The sequence below is a fragment of the Tupaia chinensis genome, unplaced genomic scaffold (assembly GCF_000334495.1).
Source record: "Tupaia chinensis unplaced genomic scaffold, TupChi_1.0 Scaffold146837_1, whole genome shotgun sequence".
Taxonomy (NCBI): Eukaryota; Metazoa; Chordata; class Mammalia; order Scandentia; family Tupaiidae; genus Tupaia; species Tupaia belangeri.
The window spans coordinates 2,063,892-2,070,680 of NW_006206691.1; the positions used below are offsets into that span (position 1 = coordinate 2,063,892).

General features: G+C 43.2%; 1 protein-coding gene and 1 long non-coding RNA gene across 4 annotated transcripts in view; one reads left to right on the forward strand and one right to left on the reverse strand.

Annotated features, from left to right (window-relative positions):
* CTNNA2 (catenin alpha 2) overlaps positions 1–6,789 on the forward strand; it is a 917,008-nt gene that overhangs the window by 228,156 nt on the left and 682,063 nt on the right. The window lies entirely within an intron of this gene.
* Positions 4,551–6,789, reverse strand: part of LOC102470604 (uncharacterized) — a 12,460-nt gene continuing 10,221 nt past the window's right edge. For both annotated transcript variants that reach the window (XR_337512.2, XR_003548028.1), the window contains one exon: positions 4,551–5,229. This is a non-coding gene — a long non-coding RNA (uncharacterized LOC102470604). The remainder of the gene's footprint in view (positions 5,230–6,789) is intronic.

Below are 6,789 nucleotides of genomic sequence, written 5' to 3' on the forward strand. Positions count from 1 at the left end.
GGGAGTGGGGGGGTGGCGGGGGTGAGGTGTGGGGGGTGATTTCTCACTTTCTGTCTCTCTATCTCTCCAGGGGGCACACTGCCCTATATAGCAAAATTTCTCTCTAAAAAAAAAAAGAAGAAGAAGAGGAAATGTTAAGAGCAGGTTTCATTTCAACATTTCTTTATTTACCATAGAGGACTGCCCATCACCCCACTAACCTTTTCTGCAAAACAAGATCATTGCCATGGTTACAAATTGCTTAATCAATAGCCTAGGAAACAATAGCAGCCACTCCTTACTGACCTAGCTGTAGCCAAGGTCCCTCATTGAGGAGATTGCACCTTGAACCTCCTGTGGTCATGACAGCTTCTCTCCCATGCAGATTCCCTTGGAAGGGACAAGATTAATTTAGATGTTTTAAAGGACAAGCATTAGGATCAGAGAACCTATTTTTAAACTTAAAACTTCATTGAATTTTGCCCATCTATATTTTATAACACTGATTCAAAATGCTAACATTAAAGATAAGAATATACACATAGGTTGAGTGTTAATTGGATGGAATTGTTCCAGTGCTTACGGTGGTCAGAAACCAGATTACTAAAAAGTCCTGACAAATTAAGTTAATTTTCTATTTCTATTAATTTTACTGTTTACTAGCTGATTTGAACTGCGGAAAAAGGTAATGAGATCTTGGATAGCATTAATAAGAACAAGGTAGGCAGAATGAGGAAGAAAGTTTTGTGTCTGCTTACCGACAGCAACCTACACATTGTAGTCACATTTGAATGTTCTGTTGAAGGGAAATATTGATAGACTGGCAGATGTGGCGGATATCAGAAGAGAGTAAGCCGAGGTGTGAAGTGGTCTGCAATGGCTGAAACAACTCCATTTATTCATCTTAGAGCTGAGTCTCCTTGGAAGAAGCATTTGACTGTCTTAGGAGATTTTAAGGTAAGCGAGGGTGGTAGATTGTATGTGATCTCAGAGGGCGTGTGGTGTGTGGTACTCGAAGTGCAGACTTCAGGTCCAGTTAACAACTTGCAGCAAAATCATCCAGATCTTATATACCTTGATGTCCCCGTCACAGTAACAGTTGCCAGGCTTGTTTTATGTTACCACTGCCTTCGAAAAACCTGTTTGTCAAACTCTGGTAGGGGATCATCTGCTCTAGGCCTTGGCAGGGGACATGGGGAGACAGGGCCATGGAGGAAAGCCAAGAGGCAAGGTGAAAATTCAGATTCCTGGTCCCAATCCTAGAGCTGTTGAATTGAGTCTTGGGATTTGAGACTCTTGAAAACTGCGTTTTTGAACAGGCTTCACTGATACTTACTGCAGTTTGTAGACACTATGGTTAACATATCCTGAGCTCTGACAGACAGATCTTTCTTAAAATACTTCTTTCATTCCTGGATCAATATCGGAATCAATATAAACACTGAATTTCTCAGCAGTAGAGTCAAGGACCTTGATTACATTGCCTCATCTCTTTTGTCTTTTATCTCTTTTTTTTTTTTTTTTTTTTTTTTTGGTTTTTGCAATAAGGGGCATGCACTAGCTGGAGAGAGAGAGAAAGAAAAAGAGAGGGAAAGTAAAAAATCACCCCATGGGGTGATGGTCACATCACAATCCCTTCTCTCCAGCTCTCCTCTTGAGATTTTGGGGCACAAATGCATACATGACTGGCATGATTTTCAAGTTTCTGGATCCAGGCCTCAAACCATGGTCAGCCATGTGGGAGTCCAGCACCTTAACCACCACACCACCTGCTGGCCTGCTTCTCTAACCCTAAAATGTTCTTTTCAGTCACTATCGTGCCTGTTTTCAGGTCTTAGTATCCTTACAGAGCTTCTAATGTTTTCAGTCTACTGCATTTACTTTTCCTCACACATTTAAAAATCCTCCTCATCAGTATCATGGGATTATTGTTACATATTTCTCTGGTTCACTGTTGCTTGGGGTATGTGGGTCTCTCCACCAGATTAGAAGCACCTGGTATGGTACCTAGCCCATGGTATTCCAGGCACTTGATACTTAAAAGGAAGATTTAGGCCATTTATGTCAAGTCTCACCATCTGAGAAGTGAATCTCATTTCTACCACTATTGGTGGGAAACTATTAGCATTCTGAGCACATCTCTTCTGCCTCTATCTTTGGAGAAGATTGACTTGAGGGACCAGCAGTTGGCGTAATGATTATGTCACTAGACTCCCACATGGTCGACCATGGTTCCAATCCCAGACCCAGTGGCTTGAAACTCACTCTGGGCGCGTGTGTGCCCAAGATCCTGAGAGGAGAATGGAGGAGAAGGGATTGCGGCGTGACCATCCCCCCTGGGGGGTGATTTCTTGCTTTCTGTCTCTCTGTCTCTCTCTGTCTGGCAAGCGCACACGCCCTATGACAAAAATATCTCCCCCCTCCCCCCAAAAAAAGATTAACTTGAGACACATTTTCTTTATTTTGAATGAAAAGATCATTCTCCCTCTACTTTTCACTTGTCAGGATTCTCTTCGAGTCTTCATAGAACAAACCTAATAAATACCTGCTATAAAACTTACAGTAAATATGCAATGCTCTCAGAAGCTGACCCACATGGGAAGGTTCTGGGTTCACATCCAGATAACTCCCTGAATATTATGGGTATGTAAATGCCTATAATGAAGTACTAGAAGAGGCTAGGATTGTCAAGACTGTTGGGGGGGGTGTTGCTATCTTTCTCTCTCCCTCTTGCTTGCTCATTAAATAAATAAATAAATAAATAAATAAATAAATAAATGTAAAAAATTTTTCACATATTCTTTTGCCTTTCACAAGCCTCATTAAACTTGCTTTCCTAATGTGCTTACGGAATTTCTTGTTACAGTAAGTCTGACTAGAAAAGAGAGTAGCGGGACCAGCAGATAGCACAGTGGTTAGGTATCTGGACTCCCACATAGTTGACTGCGGTTTGATTCCAAGACCCAGTGGCTTGAAACTCATGCCAGGCACATGAGTGTACATGCCCAAAATCCCAAGAGGAGAATAGATTGTGGTATGGCCGTCTCCTCTAGGGGATGATTTCCTGCTTTGTGTCTCTCTGGCAAGTGCACATGCCCTGTAGCGAAATCTCTAAATAACAACAACAACAAAAACAGTAGCATGACTAGCAGATGGCATGGTGATTAAGGCACTGGCCTCCTCCATGGCTAACTGCAGTGCAAGTCCCAGACCTGGTGGCTTGCTCTCTCCCTGTAGCTCTCTCTGTCTCTCTCTGTAGTGAGCACATGTGCTCTATAGCAAAACTAATAGCAAGAAATAAAATAAGATACGTAATTATTTTTTAAAAAGAAAAGAAAGTAGCATTGATGGAAAATAAAATATCACAGTAATTTTTTTTTCTTTTTTGAGAAAAATCTAGTGGATATCCAGAGCATACTAAATAACTCTGATATCCTCCCTCCTCCCTTCAGCATACTGACTGCTACAACTAAGAGGTTTTGAAAATGTACATTTTGATGCATTTCTCTTTTAGAATACATTCACAGTGAACTTTCTAAAGTGCTTTGTGATTGCCCCACACTGTCAAATTCTATAAGAGCCAAATTGATAATATTGACATAGTTGACACTGTACATTATGATTTCAATCTGCCAAACCATCTCACTCTGATTCATAAAATTAAAAATAACTACCACACCTCTGGCATTTTTCACTTGAACTTGTTCTTTCTCTTTTTATTATCTTCTTCTGAAATTTTCATTCAGAAACCTAAAATGAGTACATTTGTTTAACAATGTCTATGCCTGATAGCCTAATCCCAGTTAACCCCCAGAGGCAGCAAAAGTAGGAATCACTGAAGCAAAAAGGACTTGTCTGACAATTCAGGTCCATCCTTTGTGTGTGGAAACACATTCTAAGCCTCATGCTCGCTGTCATCTGTGGCAGGATAGATCATGTATCCCCTCTGGTTCCCCTCAGCAGACAGTCTGGGCCAGCTTGATGGCTAAATGGTAACCTGTTGCCCAAGTGGTGCCAGACCCTTATGGAAGATCACAGGTTCGGCTCTTCCATTGACCTGTAGATGCTGGTCATGCACACCCATGATCCTAACTGTCTGCGGTTGCTGAGGGTAGGGAGATGGGATCACCATGTGAGACTCTGTGTAGTGCCTCTCTCTCTCTCTCTCTCTCTCTCCCTCCCTCTCCCTCTCTCCCCCTTCCTCTCTTTCTCTTACTCTCATGAAAGAAAGAAATTTTAAAAAGAGGGAGATTGTTGTTTAGATTAGGAATATCATAGTGAATGACATCTGCTTTGTTCTTTTATTTTATTTTATTTTGGATAGGCTTTTCGCTATAGGGCGTGTGCGCTCACCAGACAGACAGAGAGACAGAGAGACAGAAAGCAAGAAATCATCCCCAGGGGGGATGGCCACGTCACAATCCCTTTTCCTCCATTCTCCTCTCGGGATCTTGGGCACACATGCACACGCGCCCGGCGTGAGTTTTAAGCCACCGGGTCCATGGGACCGAACCATGGTCAACTACGTGGAAGTCCAGCGACATAGCCATTATGCGAACTTCTGGTCCCAACATCTATTTTGTTCTTGAAGAGTTTCAAGTGCAGAGGTTCATGAGGCCTCTCATGCTGTGGGTGTGGATCAGTGTTCACTTCCCCTTCTCCCTTCAGGTAAGGGGATAAGTCTCCTCCTCGGCTGTAGGGACAGCGGACTCCTAGACATTGGCAATCTGGTGTCCTAGGTTTTTGTAGAACCCATGGAGCATTTCTTTATGTTACTGTTCGAAGTTGCTTGTCACAGAATTATTCTTGTTGGTATTGGATTCATGTTCGTCTCCCTGGGTGAGCTGACAGAGTACAGGTACCAGGTGTGGTTTTACCTCACACAGTGCCTGGTGCCTAGACAAGGTTGGCAGTCAGTGAACATTGGAGTCATCAGTGAGAGATCCACTTCATATTGGCAATTGATGTTTCCTTCACCATCTGCCTCATATGTTCCTGTTCCCAGGCTATAGTCTAGTTCTCCTTCTGAGTGTGTCCTGTCAAGGTCATCCCTGGCTTCCAAAAGGCCATGAGTCTGAGAGTCTTCCCACTTCTGGCCTGCCAAGCTCACTTTCTCTGATCTTGTAACTCTCTGGGTGGCCTAAACAATGCTTCACCCTTACATGTCTATGGTGCTTACTGTGTTCTTACTTTGATGATTCCTGCAGACACAAATCCACCCCGTTTTTGCAGAGACCAGCACTCAGTTCACTAAAGAAAAACAAAGAGCAATTATTAGGTTTGGGATGAAAGGGTGAACGAGGCACAGGTATTTTCACAGTGCAGCCACAGTCCAGGGCAAGGAGGAGGCAGACCTGGAACAAATAGTCATGATAGCGAGCAACACGAGTTCTAGTCCACACATATGACCAGTTCGGAGCCCAGTGATCAAGGTGGGAGGCCCAGCTTCGGTTACTCTGAGCTGCGTGTGGAGGCCAGCTTGTTGCTGCCCCACCCTGGGTGGAACTGCAGTCACATATGGCTGAGTTTTCTGTCCTTGGTGCTCAGTGTCTCTGACTCAGTCTGCTCAGGATGCCATAACAGAACACCACAGACTGGGCGGTTTAAACAGGAATTTATTTTCTCACAGTTCTGGAGACTGGGAAGTTCAAGATCAGAAAAAATGGTTTCTGACGAGGGCTTTCCTCCTGACTTGTAAACAGCCATTTTCTTGCTGTGTCCTCAGATAGCCTTTCCCCTCTGTGTAAGCACACAGGAAAAGAGAGTCTTCTGGTGTCTTCCTCATCTTATAAGGAAGGGAGTCCTATCAGACTAATGTCCCATCTTTATGACCTCATTTAGCCTTTATTATCTCCTGTAGATCTTATCTCTAACCACAGTCATAGTAGGGGTTAGAACTTCAACATGTGACTGGGGGGGGAAGGGGGAGGGCACGCAATAAGCCTGTAACAGTCCAAATGGCTGGTACCTGCCATATGCATTTGCTATGACCCCCTGAAATTTTGCCTCTGCGTCTAACCACCCCATTAGTCCCTTCCTTATATATGTTTCTCTCTGCATCTACTCCTAATTAACATGTGATGTTAATTTCATGGTGTATGCACATACCTGAGTGAAGTCCCCTCATGGTCACAGTACTGATTGTGACCCTAGGTGACTTAGGAAACCTTTCTAAGCTTCACTTTTCTCAGTGATATGAGGTTGCCTGTCTCCCAGGCTGTTGGGAGGATTGAGTGCAACAACATAGATAGAGCCTTTGTTGTATTTGACCCTTTACTTGGCTCTGGTCAAAAGTTGATTTTGCCACTCAAATTATTCCCTCGCTACTTTCATTCACCAGCTAAGCTTTGGGAGGATGAGAACTATGCCCTGTCCTTCCCTTGCATCTCTCCAGTAAAGATTTCTGTCCCAAAGGCTAGCAGGTAGAATGCCCAACTCAAGGCAAAGTGGTGTGGTAGAGAATGACCAAGTCGAAAGAGCAAAATGAAGCGGCCTACAAGGATTCCCCTTTTGAATAGAAAAGGCTGTAGTGGGCCTTTTCTTGGTATTTGCAGCCAGGAGCACTAGAAAAACTTTTAAAAGAGAATAAGCCATTCCCAGTGGCAGAACACAATTTTGTTTGTTGTTATACTAGTCATTCATGAGGAATATCTTTGCTTTGTTCTGGGTCATTTACCTTGAGTTGGAAAGTTGCAAAATGAATTAGCCCGGAGGACATAAGTGGGGGGATATGATTTGTATTAATATTTTTTGAGATATGATGTTGGTATGCAACTATAATAACCAACACATTGAAAAGTTAATTCAGCA